This window comes from Helianthus annuus, chromosome 4 (assembly GCF_002127325.2).
Source record: "Helianthus annuus cultivar XRQ/B chromosome 4, HanXRQr2.0-SUNRISE, whole genome shotgun sequence".
Taxonomy (NCBI): Eukaryota; Viridiplantae; Streptophyta; class Magnoliopsida; order Asterales; family Asteraceae; genus Helianthus; species Helianthus annuus.
This window is the reverse complement of record NC_035436.2, coordinates 20,937,397-20,953,429: the sequence shown is the minus strand read 5'-3', so window position 1 is coordinate 20,953,429 and position 16,033 is coordinate 20,937,397. Positions and strand designations below refer to the sequence as shown.

Sequence of the window (16,033 nt, the reverse complement as noted above, 5' to 3'; positions counted from 1 at the left end):
ACAGATTGTTTTTGAACCACATCAGTCTTAAGTGCTTTCTCAATCACCTTGACTTGTTGGCGTCTCTGTTTCTTTTCCCTTTCTCTTACAAGGCGGGGATCTTGTTTTAAAGAAACAGATCGCTTTTGGTAATTTCGTTCACGGGGATCATCAACTTTAGCTTTTAACTTATGAAGATACGGACAATTTCGAATGATATGCCCCCGAAGTATCATGTGATTGTCTTTTCGATGATGAACTTTGTGATCCCGAGGTACTTGGTTTTGAACTGTTTGGTTCATTTCTTTTCAACATTTTTGCTTGCTTAACAAAATCTAAGTTAGATTTGTTTTCGAATGTGTCAATTTTATCTGTTCCCTTTGATTTCACAAAGTTTACCTTCTTGTCCTTTTTCTGAGTCTGTTTCTTTTGACCTTGAGTCGGTGATTTACCTTTTGGTTTGGTATGATTTTGCTGCCTTTTCACTGTCGGTAATTTTTGATTGCCATATGGTTTTCGAATTTCGGCCTTTGGAATCGGAGGGCACTGTGTTACCACAACATGTGAACCCGACTTTCCCAAAAACTTACTTGTCGAATTTTCAAAAACTTTCCTGATTAAAGATTGATTTACATTCTTAATCGGAAAATCTTGGTCAGAATAGATTTTATCATCACCAATAAGAGTGTACAGCAAATTCACACTCTCAGACTCTTTTGCAGACGTGGAGTCGACCAGAACAGTCTTAGCAGGTTTTGCGGGAGGATCACATAGAATATGATTCTCAAGAGGGATGTCCTCTTCTTTGATTATCGCAGACTGTGCTGAGTCAGTATCATCGGATTCATCATCTGAAGAATCAACATCCTCAACAATAATTGGAGGATCCTGATTCTGTTCAGCAGAAGACACACTTGTATCTGCTGATACATCCGAATCTGATGATACTTCCGGTTTGTATCCAAGTCCTGTTGCAAATTCCTTAATGTCTAAAGGAACAGATGGTTCAAGATAAGTTCTATCCTCTTCATCAGGCATGGCATCATAGTTGTGTCTCACAGGTGGTGGACATTTCTTATATCCAATGCATGTGACATCCCTTTTCTCTTTCTGAACATCAATGATGTGATCCAACACATAGCTAGAGCTTAAATAGTTGTCTAACTTGAGTCAGATCGCCTCACTTTCAGTTTTAACACAAGCCATGTAATATTCTAAAATTCCAAGAAGATAATACAATATAAATACCTGTTCAACATTTTTTTTAAATTGCTAGTCTAAATAAATTGATAAACAAATGTATATTTCTTGCTTTGAATTATTTTGATGTAGTTATTTTATAATATCACTTTCGTTCAAGAGTAAAATATAACATTATTAATCATATTAGTTTAATGGATGGCATTAAAAGAAGAATAATTAATTAATATACTCCGTAATTAAAATGAATCTTACTTACAATTAAATTCAATAGCCACATACACTTCGTTTATCCACATTGGTTCCTTTTTAGTGTTTCAAAATGTTGATTTCGAAAGAATGGGCGAAGCTTGCGGATATATTTTTAATATTATGGATTGTTGTTTAATTAAGGATAGCACTATTTCATAGGGGTGTAATTATCTCCTAAATTGTTAGTAAATATTATACCCTTCCAAATCTATAAAGGAACTTTAGCATATTCAAAGTTCTTATCGTAATCTCTTCAAACAAACTGACCGAAACTTTCGGGTGTAACATCTATTTTTCATCTCAATAAAGCTTCGCACCCTCGCGACCTCGCATTTGTTTCAGACTCCAAACTCCCTGCTATAGTTGTTATGTCGCACCACCGTTGCACTCCGCCGTAACCATCGCTGTTCGCCAAAGCTTCCTGTCACGCAGCACCGCTATTGTTTTCGTTTCGTATCGTGTTAACCGGATCGAGCGTTCTATACAGCCACCACTGGGAGTTACTCGTGTTTCGCAGATCTTGTCTCACTCTCGGATTTGTTCCGGTTCGACATTTAAGGTACCCAACCGATCCCTCGTCCGATTCAAAATTTTGATGCTTAAATTCTGGTTGTCGTACTTGTCTGGTTCCGGCGATCAAAATAGTTTTGGTTCTAAAAGTTATTTATGATGAGAACGATCAAGAAACTTTAATATAATCATAAACTTATGTTATGTTCGTTTCTCTTCCCTTCATATTGGCTGATTTGAGTTTCACTTAGTTGAGATAGTAAATTTTGTGAACCTTATATTAATTGAGGTATATAAATTGTTGAATTAGTTGATGACCCATGCATGATGAATAACCTTTCTGTCTTTTTTTTTATTGCATATGTTTCAAGTTGGAGTTTAAAAGTTAGCTATTATGGCTCATGCACATGCAAAAGAAATGGTCATATGTCAATCAAGATTTTAATTAAATGGATAGGTAAGTTGAAAACTAGTATAACCATAAAAGATTTAAATTTTGTAATATTAGTTTATTCTTTCAGATGAAGGATTTTGTAATAGTTTTGAATTCTGAAGTCAAAGTCATATTTACCATTATTGTCTAAATTGTTATAGGTGGTGTGAATTATAAAAACTTTAGACAGTAGGGGGTATGGGTCGAACGAGTTAAATGGTATTCCAAAAAGTTTCAAAAATTAATATAGTTATGGCTATTTAAATTGTAACAGTAGCATTCACATTCTAAGTTGGTATCAAACTAGGAACTACATTAATGTTTTTTTTTAATCAATAATTACTCGTTGATTTAAATTTCTGGAATGTTAACTTTCATAATTGGGTTACAAATTAACCCAAACTAAATAATATTAATAGTAACATATTGCATAGTTACTACAAGTTTGGTCGCCGGAAACCAATAAGTCTGCAAGTCGGATATTGTTTAAAGTTCGTAAAGTGACCCGACTATAAAAAAAAATGTAGGCTATCGTACTTTTTGTGGACGACTCGATTTTATTTTGGCTTGCTTATAAGGTACGGATTCTGTTTTCCTTTCATCATAGTATTATTGTTCAAGTCCGTTACTTTGTAGTACGGATGTTTTCGCTAGTTGTTTCCGTTTCGTAATTAGTATATATTGTAGCATGCAATAGACCTTAGACTTTGTGCTCATTGTTGCATGTTCCCTCTAAACTTATGTCAAAATACATTTTATTTCTGATACGGCTTGTACTCTGTCACCCGAGCGCTTCTGACTTGTCGTTGGGGCGTCAACGACATGGCACTCATCGTGACGGTGCGTAACTAAAGTTCACGGCGTTTCTAGTTTGTGCTTGTGTAGCACATGGCCCCTAGAGGCGAATAGATCGATCTTAGCTCTGACTCCTGACTCCTGACTCCTGACTCCTGTTGAGATGGAATAATGTGTGTACGCCTACATGCACCATCTCGGCGCATGGACTATAGCCATGCATGCCTCTGTTTAGGCTCGTGGGTGCTTCTATATTACGTGACTTGTTTTATTGTTATATGTTGTTATATGTCGTCACGTATGTCTTGTCTCTGTTATGATATGTTTGATATGTTATATGCATCTGTTTATGTTCAGTATCTGTTATCTGTTCAGTATAAGTTTCGGGATTCAAGTTATAAAAGTATTTGTTTCTGTGCTATCTTTTGGATTTGTTAGTGTCAGTATCGATCCGTTTTGCTTTCGTATGCCTACCTTACTTTTACTGTTGATTTATCCGTTACTGGGCAACTTTTTGGCTCAGCCGTAGTTTCTTTCTTGTGTTGTTTTGTGTGTGTTTTACAGGTAATCAAGGGAAACAGGGATGAGTGAGAGAATAATGAAGTTTAAGAAGTTTTGAAGTTTCTGTGTTTATTTATTTTTAATAATTGAATAATATAATACTTAGGTTTTCTGGTGGATTCTAGACTTTTGTTTCTTGGTTTCTATCGTTTATTGAAACTCTTTGGTTTTTGATATCTGTAATAGTGACATGCCAGCCCGTTCTGGGTTGGGGTGTTACAATTATGGTATCAGAGCCCAGGCTCTTTCTTGTAGAAAACTTAAACAATAAAAAAAAAAATTAAACATGTGAGTTAATTAATGGGTAGACGTCGGGTTAGGATTCCATCGGTGTCATCTTCCGCACGCTTTGAAACTTTCCTCTTTTCACATGTATATCTCTTTTCAGATGCCTCCTCGAAGAAATGTGAACAACAACGACGTCCCTTTGGATACTCTGATTGCTAATGCTATCAATACAGCTATTGCGGGTTTAGTTCCCAACCTTCTACAACAGCTGCAGCAGAATAACAACAATGTGCAGCAACCACCAGGGGGAAACAACAATGGTAACAATAACGCTCCTGTTACCATCCTTGATTGGCTTGAGCGCTTCAGAAAGGAAAAGCCAAAATCGTTTAGTACCGCTGCTACACCAGTTGAGGCGGAAAACTGGATTGCTCATATCGAGAAGTTATTCGAAGTGATGGGCGTGGGTGATGTGTTTAAAGTTAGGCTTGCTAGTTATAAACTAGAGGACGATGCCCATAGGTGGTGGAAGACTTTGAAAGAAGCTCGTGGAGGTGATCAGTATGCGGCGACACTCCCTTGGGCTGAATTTCGCACTTTGTTTTATCAACAGTACTTCACTGACGCTGACAGGAGTGAGTATCTGAGAGAGTATGCTTCTATCAGACAGGGGGATGACGAGCCTATTATGGAGTTCAAAGCTCGTTTTAGTCGTTTGGTTAATTTTCTGGGCCCAGCAGCAGGTACACCACAGCAGCAGACCGAGAATTTCAAATGGGCTATATGCGATCATGATAGGAAGTTCATCTTGAATCTTCGTTTCACTGACATTACTGAGGTAGTCGATGCTGTCAAGAATCTGAATAATGAGAAGAAGCAGCGTGAGAAGAAATCGGATGGTGATCGCAAACGCTCTAGGGAGAACGACCAGGATAATTCCGATAATCAAGGTGGCAATGAGCAATCCCAAGATCGTGAGGACCGTTCTGATAGGTATTACTACAATAAGTCGCGAAGTGGAAGAAACCGTTATCAGAATCGTAGGCCTGCACAGAATCAGACGCAACAGAGCAAGGAAAATGGAGCGCAGCCACATAATCAACGAAACTCGAATCAGAACCGTGCTGATATTCCTCCTTGCACTCATTGTGGGAAACGTCATGGTGGAGCATGTCGCCTTGCTGAAGGTCGTTGTTTCAGATGTGGAGATTCAAACCACTTGATTAAGGATTGCCCTCGGCCTGAGCAGCGAACCAATACTGGTGGAAACACCAAAACTACTAGGGAAGATTGAGTTTTCGCACTCGTCGCTAATGATGCAGCTGATGCCCCAGGTACGCTTTCCGGTTATGTGCAATTGGTGAACGTGATACATATACTCTTTGATATTGAGGCGACACATTCTGTAGTATCACTTTTATTTGCTAAGTGTTTGAAGTCCTTGTGCACTGCTTTAGAGTATCCTCTATTTACATCTGCTCCTTTTAGGGATACTTGTTTTGATTTGATTTAGCATCCGTTTAATTGCCATCTCATAAACTCTGTACCTTAATATAATAGGTATGATGCCTAAATGTTTGCTATGTGTAAGGTCTATTCCGTGTCCGTTATGATTGAGATCGTTCGTACCCGTACTTCACAATTTTGAGGACAAAATTTTTTTTAGGGGAGTAGAATTGTAATATTCTAAAATTCCAAGAAGATAATACAATATAAATACCTGTTCAACATTTTTTTTAAATTGCTAGTCTAAATAAATTGATAAACAAATGTATATTTCTTGCTTTGAATTATTTTGATGTAGTTATTTTATAATATCACTTTCGTTCAAGAGTAAAATATAACATTATTAATCATATTAGTTTAATGGATGGCATTAAAAGAAGAATAATTAATTAATATACTCCGTAATTAAAATGAATCTTACTTACAATTAAATTCAATAGCCACATACACTTCGTTTATCCACATTGGTTCCTTTTTAGTGTTTCAAAATGTTGATTTCGAAAGAATGGGCGAAGCTTGCGGATATATTTTTAATATTATGGATTGTTGTTTAATTAAGGATAGCACTATTTCATAGGGGTGTAATTATCTCCTAAATTGTTAGTAAATATTATACCCTTCCAAATCTATAAAGGAACTTTAGCATATTCAAAGTTCTTATCGTAATCTCTTCAAACAAACTGACCGAAACTTTCGGGTGTAACATCTATTTTTCATCTCAATAAAGCTTCGCACCCCCGCGACCTCGCATTTGTTTCAGACTCCAAACTCCCTGCTATAGTTGTTATGTCGCACCACCGTTGCACTCCGCCGTAACCATCGCTGTTCGCCAAAGCTTCCTGTCACGCAGCACCGCTATTGTTTTCGTTTCGTATCGTGTTAACCGGATCGAGCGTTCTATACAGCCACCACTGGGAGTTACTCGTGTTTCGCAGATCTTGTCTCACTCTCGGATTTGTTCCGGTTCGACATTTAAGGTACCCAACCGATCCCTCGTCCGATTCAAAATTTTGATGCTTAAATTCTGGTTGTCGTACTTGTCTGGTTCCGGCGATCAAAATAGTTTTGGTTCTAAAAGTTATTTATGATGAGAACGATCAAGAAACTTTAATATAATCATAAACTTATGTTATGTTCGTTTCTCTTCCCTTCATATTGGCTGATTTGAGTTTCACTTAGTTGAGATAGTAAATTTTGTGAACCTTATATTAATTGAGGTATATAAATTGTTGAATTAGTTGATGACCCATGCATGATGAATAACCTTTCTGTCTTTTTTTTTATTGCATATGTTTCAAGTTGGAGTTTAAAAGTTAGCTATTATGGCTCATGCACATGCAAAAGAAATGGTCATATGTCAATCAAGATTTTAATTAAATGGATAGGTAAGTTGAAAACTAGTATAACCATAAAAGATTTAAATTTTGTAATATTAGTTTATTCTTTCAGATGAAGGATTTTGTAATAGTTTTGAATTCTGAAGTCAAAGTCATATTTACCATTATTGTCTAAATTGTTATAGGTGGTGTGAATTATAAAAACTTTAGACAGTAGGGGGTATGGGTCGAACGAGTTAAATGGTATTCCAAAAAGTTTCAAAAATTAATATAGTTATGGCTATTTAAATTGTAACAGTAGCATTCACATTCTAAGTTGGTATCAAACTAGGAACTACATTAATGTTTTTTTTTAATCAATAATTACTCGTTGATTTAAATTTCTGGAATGTTAACTTTCATAATTGGGTTACAAATTAACCCAAACTAAATAATATTAATAGTAACATATTGCATAGTTACTACAAGTTTGGTCGCCGGAAACCAATAAGTCTGCAAGTCGGATATTGTTTAAAGTTCGTAAAGTGACCCGACTATAAAAAAAATGTAGGCTATCGTACTTTTTGTGGACGACTCGATTTTATTTTGGCTTGCTTATAAGGTACGGATTCTGTTTTCCTTTCATCATAGTATTATTGTTCAAGTCCGTTACTTTGTAGTACGGATGTTTTCGCTAGTTGTTTCCGTTTCGTAATTAGTATATATTGTAGCATGCAATAGACCTTAGACTTTGTGCTCATTGTTGCATGTTCCCTCTAAACTTATGTCAAAATACATTTTATTTCTGATACGGCTTTGTACTCTGTCACCCGAGCGCTTCTGACTTGTCGTTGGGGCGTCAACGACATGGCACTCATCGTGACGGTGCGTAACTAAAGTTCACGGCGTTTCTAGTTTGTGCTTGTGTAGCACATGGCCCCTAGAGGCGAATAGATCGATCTTAGCTCTGACTCCTGACTCCTGACTCCTGACTCCTGACTCCTGTTGAGATGGAATAATGTGTGTACGCCTACATGCACCATCTCGGCGCATGGACTATAGCCATGCATGCCTCTGTTTAGGCTCGTGGGTGCTTCTATATTACGTGACTTGTTTTATTGTTATATGTTGTTATATGTCGTCACGTATGTCTTGTCTCTGTTATGATATGTTTGATATGTTATATGCATCTGTTTATGTTCAGTATCTGTTATCTGTTCAGTATAAGTTTCGGGATTCAAGTTATAAAAGTATTTGTTTCTGTGCTATCTTTTGGATTTGTTAGTGTCAGTATCGATCCGTTTTGCTTTCGTATGCCTACCTTACTTTTACTGTTGATTTATCCGTTACTGGGCAACTTTTTGGCTCAGCCGTAGTTTCTTTCTTGTGTTGTTTTGTGTGTGTTTTACAGGTAATCAAGGGAAACAGGGATGAGTGAGAGAATAATGAAGTTTAAGAAGTTTTGAAGTTTCTGTGTTTATTTATTTTTAATAATTGAATAATATAATACTTAGGTTTTCTGGTGGATTCTAGACTTTTGTTTCTTGGTTTCTATCGTTTATTGAAACTCTTTGGTTTTTGATATCTGTAATAGTGACATGCCAGCCCGTTCTGGGTTGGGGTGTTACAAGCCATTTCTTTTTGCATTATCTCAAGGCGATTGATATAGCAATTTATGTCCGTTTGTTTTCTTGAAACCATTTTTGTTAGCTCGGTTTTATCCTTTTTTTAATTTTTCAATCACCGATTTAAACTCCTTTTCATGGTTTTCATAAAACATGTTGGCTTCTGTGCACTTAGAAAGATCCACGATCAACTTTTGGTTGTGGATAAATGTCACATCGTACTTGTTTGCAAAGCCTCATGTTTGCTTTGCAAATCACACCACTTATCGTCCAGAGAAACATGTTTGTTTTGCAAGTCAAACAAGTTAGCTTTTAAAGCATCATGTTTGCTTTGCAACTCAGACATATTAGCATCTAAATCGGCACATTTAACACTTAAGCTAGCACAATTATCACAATTAACAACAGTAGGTTCATCGACACATACCTGGCTTGATGAACTGCCAACATTAACCATAAAAGCCATAAAGGCTGAATGAAGAGAAGAAGAAGAATAAGCAGCTTGATCCACCAATATAGATCTTCTATGATTTCCTGCTGCAGCTTCTCCCAATAGCTCATCAACATCTGCATCGACTGACACACTTGACGTGTCATCCAAATGATCATCGCCTGAAGTTGAGGATTCTTCATCTGAGCTTCTACTGTAACTAGAACTGTCTTCATCTTCAGAAGATTCACCACCATTGGCGGAAGATTCTCCACCACTGGCGTGATTTAGATCCTTGACAACCTCAGCAAAACAAGCTGTTCCATCCGGTACATCATTTCCCAACTGAATTGACCAATCACAACCTTCATCTACTTGTATTACAAGAGCCTGGTTGGCATTTGATGTTCCTGCTTGATTTGGGTTGTTCACAGGTATCAACATACGCTCGTTATTCCTGTTCTGATTCTGTTGGTTGCCTTGATTGCCTTGATTCCTGAACGGATTCTAGTTTCCATGCTGAACTGGCTTTGTACATTCTCTCTTGAAGTGACCTCGTTCACTAGAATTGAAGCACTTGACTGACTGTTTGTCGAACCCATACTTGGTATCTTTCTTGCTTTCCAAGCTGGTTCTGCCAGTCCTTTCCATGAAATCCTTTGCTCGCCTTACAGCACTTGCGAAAGCCCATTTGATATCCATCAAATCCATTTCCTTCTTATCGATCTGCTGATAATCTTCTTGTGTCAGATTGATGTTTCCAATCTGACCTTCTACTAATCCACAATACGCGCTCACTAAGGTGTTCAGTAGCTCCATATGTTCTTTTGCTACTTCAACACTTACTTTCGAGAAGCTTGAAGTGTCGAGCCGAACTATATTCGGATTAGATGACGAACCAACAGATGAGGTGCCTCCATAACATGCTTGTTTTAGAACTGGTAGCGGATTTCCATACAAATCAGTTGCTACAGTAGACCTTTGGGTTTGCTGCTGAGGAACTGGTTGTAGTGGATTTCCATACAAGTCTGTGGTTGGAGCTGGCTTTACAGGAACTTGTATCAGATTGCCATATAAATCTGTGCTTGTGACAAACGTCGTTTGAAGTGGATCATGTGAAACTGGTCTTGCAGAAGTGCTAGAAGTTCCATAATACATATCAGGATTTTGTGGCACTGGAACCCTTTTCGCCTTTAGGGTTTCTTCCTGATCTTTGTTTTCCAAGAGCTGAACGAAGTCATTGATATTTGTCGTAGCCAGTACGCCATTGTATTTCAGGATTTCCAAGAAACTATTCCATTGAGGTGGCAATGCATCGGCAAACTTTGTGACTACCTCTGCTTGAGTTGTTACTACCCCATAATTACCCAATTCAGTCAGCAAGTGATAAAACCGACTTGTCAAATCTCCCAAAGATTCTTTTTCCATACATGTGAAGCCATCAAACTCCTTCTTGAGTAAGTCATGTCGCAATTGGTGTGTCGCTTCGTTTCCTACACCTCTCGTCTTCAATGCATCCCATAATCGCTTTGTCGTTTTGAAACTGACAAACTGATGGTATATATCCTTGCTCAACGCCTGAGTTAGAATAGCATATGCTTTCTTGTCCAAATCATATGCCTTTTTCTGATCTTCCGAAAGATCAGCAAATGTTGCGGCAGTCGAAGCGGCAATCTCAAGAGCTTGATCGAAATCTGTGGTAAAACGCAACCACAATTCCGTGTTTTTCCCAAGGATATACGTATGGAATCTATCTACCCATCCAGGATATTCATTTATGTGCATCAATTTCGGTGGGAGATTTAGACTTCCAGTCTCGCTTTCGCTTAGGAGTATGCTTTGAATACTTGGAGTTTGATTTGACACAAACGCCCATTGACCTGTCGAAATTTGATTCGCTTGAGAAGATGCAGGTGCGGGAGATTCGGCCCATGATGGCGACAAACTCGTGCTTCTATACTTACTTTCTGCAGTAGACGGATTACCCCACCAATCCGGATTCATTTTGAATATGCAAAACTGAATACCTGATGAAATCACTCGAAACAAACAGTTAAAATACTTTTTGAAACCTTCTGTTAAAAATCACAAGTATCTCTACGAAATGCTTTTGTGTGATTCAAACGACGAAACCAGAATGATATATTAAATTGTCGACGAAACTGAATTGAAGAATGATGTCGACGAAATAGAATTCTTTTTGGGCTTCTGATCAACGAAACGGCCCAATTCAATTTGAAGCCCAATGCACGACGAAACTGATTTGAACTTTTATTGCGACGAAACAGATTGATTGATGTTATGCGACGAAACAGATTGATTGATGTTATGCGACGAAACAAAAGGATTTATGTTATGCGACGAAACAGAAGGTGATATAAAGTCGACGAAACTGGAGTATGCTCCTGATCGACGAAACTCAAATATGAAACAAGGCGATGAAACTGTTTTGATATTATGATCGACGAAACTCAATAGTGTTTGTTAACCAACGACGAAACTGAATGAATTTCTGATCGACGAAACAAGGATAAGACTTCAAGAGTTGGTGAGATATTTCAACCCAACCTTATCTGATAACTGACATAACAACTACGGTTTTCAAACTCACAACATGGTCACCTTACCAAACAAGTATGGCATGCAATATTTAATCCATTTTAATTTAATTATCAATTTCAACTCTTAATTTTAATGTTAAATTCAAAAATATCACAAGAACTTTTTGAAGATTCTTATGAACATATGAAGAACAACCCAGAAATTTATGAATTTTCCGGTCACCGACAAATTTTCCGAAACACTAAATTGCTTAAAGCTTTAAATAAAAACCCGGTTTTTCACGTGAACTATCAATCTAACAAGGTTTTTGATAAAACTCTTTAGCAATCAACAAGATCTTAGCAGATTTTAAAGAACTTTTTCCAGAAAATATGAGTTTTCCGGTCGCCGGAAAAAAATTATCGAACACAATTTTGCTTGAAACTTCACTGAAAACCTTAACACACCTTACACAAAAGAGTTTTAAACAAGGTTTACTATAAACTAACAGCAAAAACACCAGAATTTTCGAAGTTACAAGCTAATTTTTCAGAAAAAAAAATGAGCCTCAAAGACCCGAAAAACACCCGAAAACAACTCGGTTTTAACAAGGAGAAGAGCCAAGGCTCTGATACCACTTGTAGGTCCGGCTAGGGGAGGATCTAGTCGCCTAATCCTTGTGTTCAAACCAACCCGGTTGTGCGGAATCCAACCGGGAAAGCAAACCGAGATCGAGATCGACAAGAACACGTAAATGACGAACACGAGACTCAACGATTAACACACAATGTATTAATACTTTGAAACGGTTACAATACAATGTTTACAAGATGCTCTCATAAACTCGATCTCTCGTGTGTGTGTTCTATCTGTCTCTCCTTAGTTCACTGAATATATATAGTTACAGACACACAACACTCGACGAAACAAGGCTGGGCCAGTCATTTGGGCCTGAAGAAGCTCAATAGACGACGAAATGGGTTGATGTCTCGGCGAAACACTCATCTCGGCGAAACACATACAAAGTCGACGAAACATACATGTGTTTCGTCGACATGTATACAAACAAGTGGGCTTCGGCCCACATGAAAGGTTTCGGTCCATGTTGCATTCTGATTGGCCCAAACTCAATTCTTTACGTACACATGAATTCCCATAATCAAGTTTGTAAAGTTTAGTCAACATGTGACATCATCATGACATCATCATGATGATGTCATGGTGATGTGGCGCCTTGGGAAGGCTCACGGCTCTCCGTGCTTTGCGTGTCGAACTCTGGGGCGCACGACGGAGGAATGTCGTGACGTCTGGCTTGAGCCGGACCTAACCGAGTCGAAACCAAGTTGAACCGAACCGAGTCGAGTCGCGTCCACATAAAGTGTATCAACAGACTCACCTCGCGCGAGGTCCAAACAAAAGAGAACACCAGTTTCAGCACTTAGCATTCTGAATAAAAACCTTCAGCATCTATAACCCTGCGCGGGCTAGTTACAGCACTTAGCATTCTGAATAAAAACCTTCAGCATCTATAACCCTGCACGGGCTAGTTACGTGCTCAGCAAGGGTCGCGCAGAAGTTAGACCACAAGGCCACTTCAGAAAGTACTCAAGGTACAAGTGGCAGAAGAAAGAGCCAATCAGCGTCCACCAGGCTGTGCTCTATCGTGCTCCACGATCGTCTGATGTGAAGGAGACAATAAGTACACAAGGACGTCTACGTGGCACCAATCAGGGGGCGGCGACACCTGCCCCATGATCTCCACTTACCTGCTGATGGCAGAGGGACAACAAGGCCGACAACAGGGACACGTGGCTCCAATCAAGGTGCGCCAGCACCGGAGATCTTCTAGAAGGCACTAACGATCTACACCAGTGAGACAAGAAGGATATTCCCTGTTGTCGCCTTCCGGCCCAAGGCCCATCAGCCCATCTCTTCTTACAGCTCTCCAGCTATAAATAGAGGACCTTCATGCACAGGTTAATTCATTCTGCTCTCTTCACCCTCACTCTTAGCACACACTTATTTCCTCAAAGCAGATATTTATTCTCACGCTGGAGTCTGGTTAAGAGGGAAACCCCAATATTCCCCTCTTAACGAGCTAATGGTGTTTTGTTTTGCAGGAAGATCGGATCATCGAGGAGCTCAGGAAAGTTATAAGAAGATTAACCATCATGTTTGAAACATAAACCAAACTAATTAACTCTAAAATTAGTTCCGTGTTTCTTCAATAATAGAACTATATAGAATTATACAAATGTGTGGAAGTGTGAGGTTCATTGGGGAACACTAAAAAAGTGGGAAACAGTGGGGAACCGACTCAAACGAACTCCGATTGGACTCATTCCTGTGGCGTTGGAACCGGCTCGTCGAACCCTAACTAGGATCTCTTAACCCTAAACCCTAAATCATAACCCCTAAACCTTAAATATATTAGGGTTTGGCTTTTAGGGTTTAGCTTTAGGGTTTAGCTTTAAAGTTTAGGGTTTAGCTTTAGGGTTTAACTTTAGGGTTTAGCTTAGGGTTTAGCCTCTAGGGTTTAGCCTTTAGGGTTTAGCCTTTAGAGTTTAGCTTTTAGGGTTTATAGTTTAGATTTTACGGTTTAGCTTAGGTTTAGCCTTATTTTTTAGCTTTAGGTTTAGAGTTTAGGAGTTAGGATTTAGGGTTTAGGGTTAAAAGATCTCAGTTAGGGTTCGATGAGCCGGTTCCAACGCCGCTGGAATGAATCCAATCGGAGTTCGTTTGAGTCGGTTCCCCACTGTTCCCCACTTTTTTAGTGTTCTCCAATCAACCTTCCCCATGTGTGGAAAACTTAAATCGTTACTTCCAACAAACATCTGATAGCAACAACGTTGTTCGGACTTGCTTTTTTTAACAAATAAAAACATATTTTTTTTAATATAGAGTTATTACAAAAACGAAGATAAATTGTCCAAAATCAAACACATATTGTTATACAGGTTCATTATAATTTGGATTTCATGTAAATTTTCATATTGAAAAATAAAACAAGTTGGGACAGTTGCACATCACAAGTTATTGATCCCACATTGGGTGGCTAAGAGAATGAGAGATGGAGAAAGGAATTTATAAAAACTGCAGTTGGCAATGTTCAAAGGCATGCAGCCATGTAGGGAGCACAAAGCGAACTATTCTTTCGCCTTTTACTAAAGAATACCGTGTGCTCTTTACATCAAATGACATACAATTATTTTTGGAGAGCTTCTTCTATTAATGAAGGGCTCCAACCAATCTTCTAGTTTGAAACTGATTTGCTGATATTTAAAAATACAACGTTAAGTTATATGTTTTTGTAAAACTAATCTTTGATTTTTTTAAATGTTTTTGCAACAAATGTTTTAGTTTAAAACTGATAATTCTAAAAATATTGTTAATTTATTTTTATAACTTTCTTTGCACTTGTTAAATACTTATAGAACGACCCTTTAGTTGCGGGTTCAAACACAATCAGGTATATCTCTAGTTTCTTTGCACTTGTTAAGTACTTTTAGAACGACCCTTTTGTTGCGGGTTCAAACACACTCAGGTACAACGCGACCCGTATTTCAAAAACACCCATAATGGATCAAAAATCACTCATTTATCAAGCTTGAGAGTTCAACAGAATTTGAGATGAAATCACCTAATTTATTCTTGGCCAGGCAACAACACCATTACAAATCAATCTATTAAAATTTCTTCTTGCAGCTTCTTCTTTTTCTTTTTTCCTTCACTATTCATACCATTTTCTTTGTCATTCTCATTCTGCTTGAAATATTCATATAATATGGTTTCTTTTTCTTTCTTTCAGAATTTGATTCTATATTTGCAACCGATTTTTTTATTTATTTATCTGCACATTTCTTTTTCTTGTTTTCATTTGGTATGGGATCAGTAGCTTTCTCCACGCCCATTAAACAAATGGAGAATCATTATAACAGAATATAACCAGTTAATCACTCTAATCATAAAGATTTGTGACTGATTCCAAAGGCCTTCTTTTTTTTTCAACTTTCAGGGTTTGATGGAGAAAAAAGTTAGATGCCCACAATAGCAACATTCTTTAGGCACATTTATATTTTTAGCAATAGTTGGTACATGCACTTTTTTACACAAAGTAGCAACTGTGTAGTGTAAGTCGAGTCATTGGCTTCACAATATGGTGGTTGAGAGTAAGTCTCGCCTAGAACAAAGAGGTATAGTGGAACAGTTATGTAAATAAATTCATTCATGATCTCGAATACCATCTCCATTCAGAAGATGAAGAAGCTCAAGATGAACTCTCTTGTAAAGGGAATTGGTACCAGATTAGTAGATAATCGGAAGTTAAGAAAGTAATTGGCTAACACCCAATGTTTATTATCAAGGAAACTTAACTCAAAACCTTGCAAATTACAATCCCTACCAACTAGATTGGTATATATAGCTAACCTAAACGCGTTAGACTATAACTAGGACTCCTATTAATTAATTACATGAGATTTATCTAATACACATCCTAACCCAACATGTATAGGATACTTAGATAACAATCCACTAATTAATTAATATATTGTTTATTACTTGTCTTGCATTCCAAGCAATCCTCCTAGCCATCCTTCACGCATGTAAGCCACGGATTAGACTAGGAATTCCCAACATTCACCCCCTGATTTTCTGA

General features: G+C 37.8%; 1 non-coding gene across 1 annotated transcript; it reads left to right on the top strand.

Annotated features, from left to right (window-relative positions):
* Positions 1 to 14,497: 14,497 nt before the first annotated feature.
* Positions 14,498 to 14,616, top strand: LOC118491934. Its single transcript, XR_004892379.1, has one exon. It is a non-coding gene; the product is annotated as a U5 spliceosomal RNA (small nuclear RNA).
* Positions 14,617 to 16,033: the final 1,417 nt, after the last annotated feature.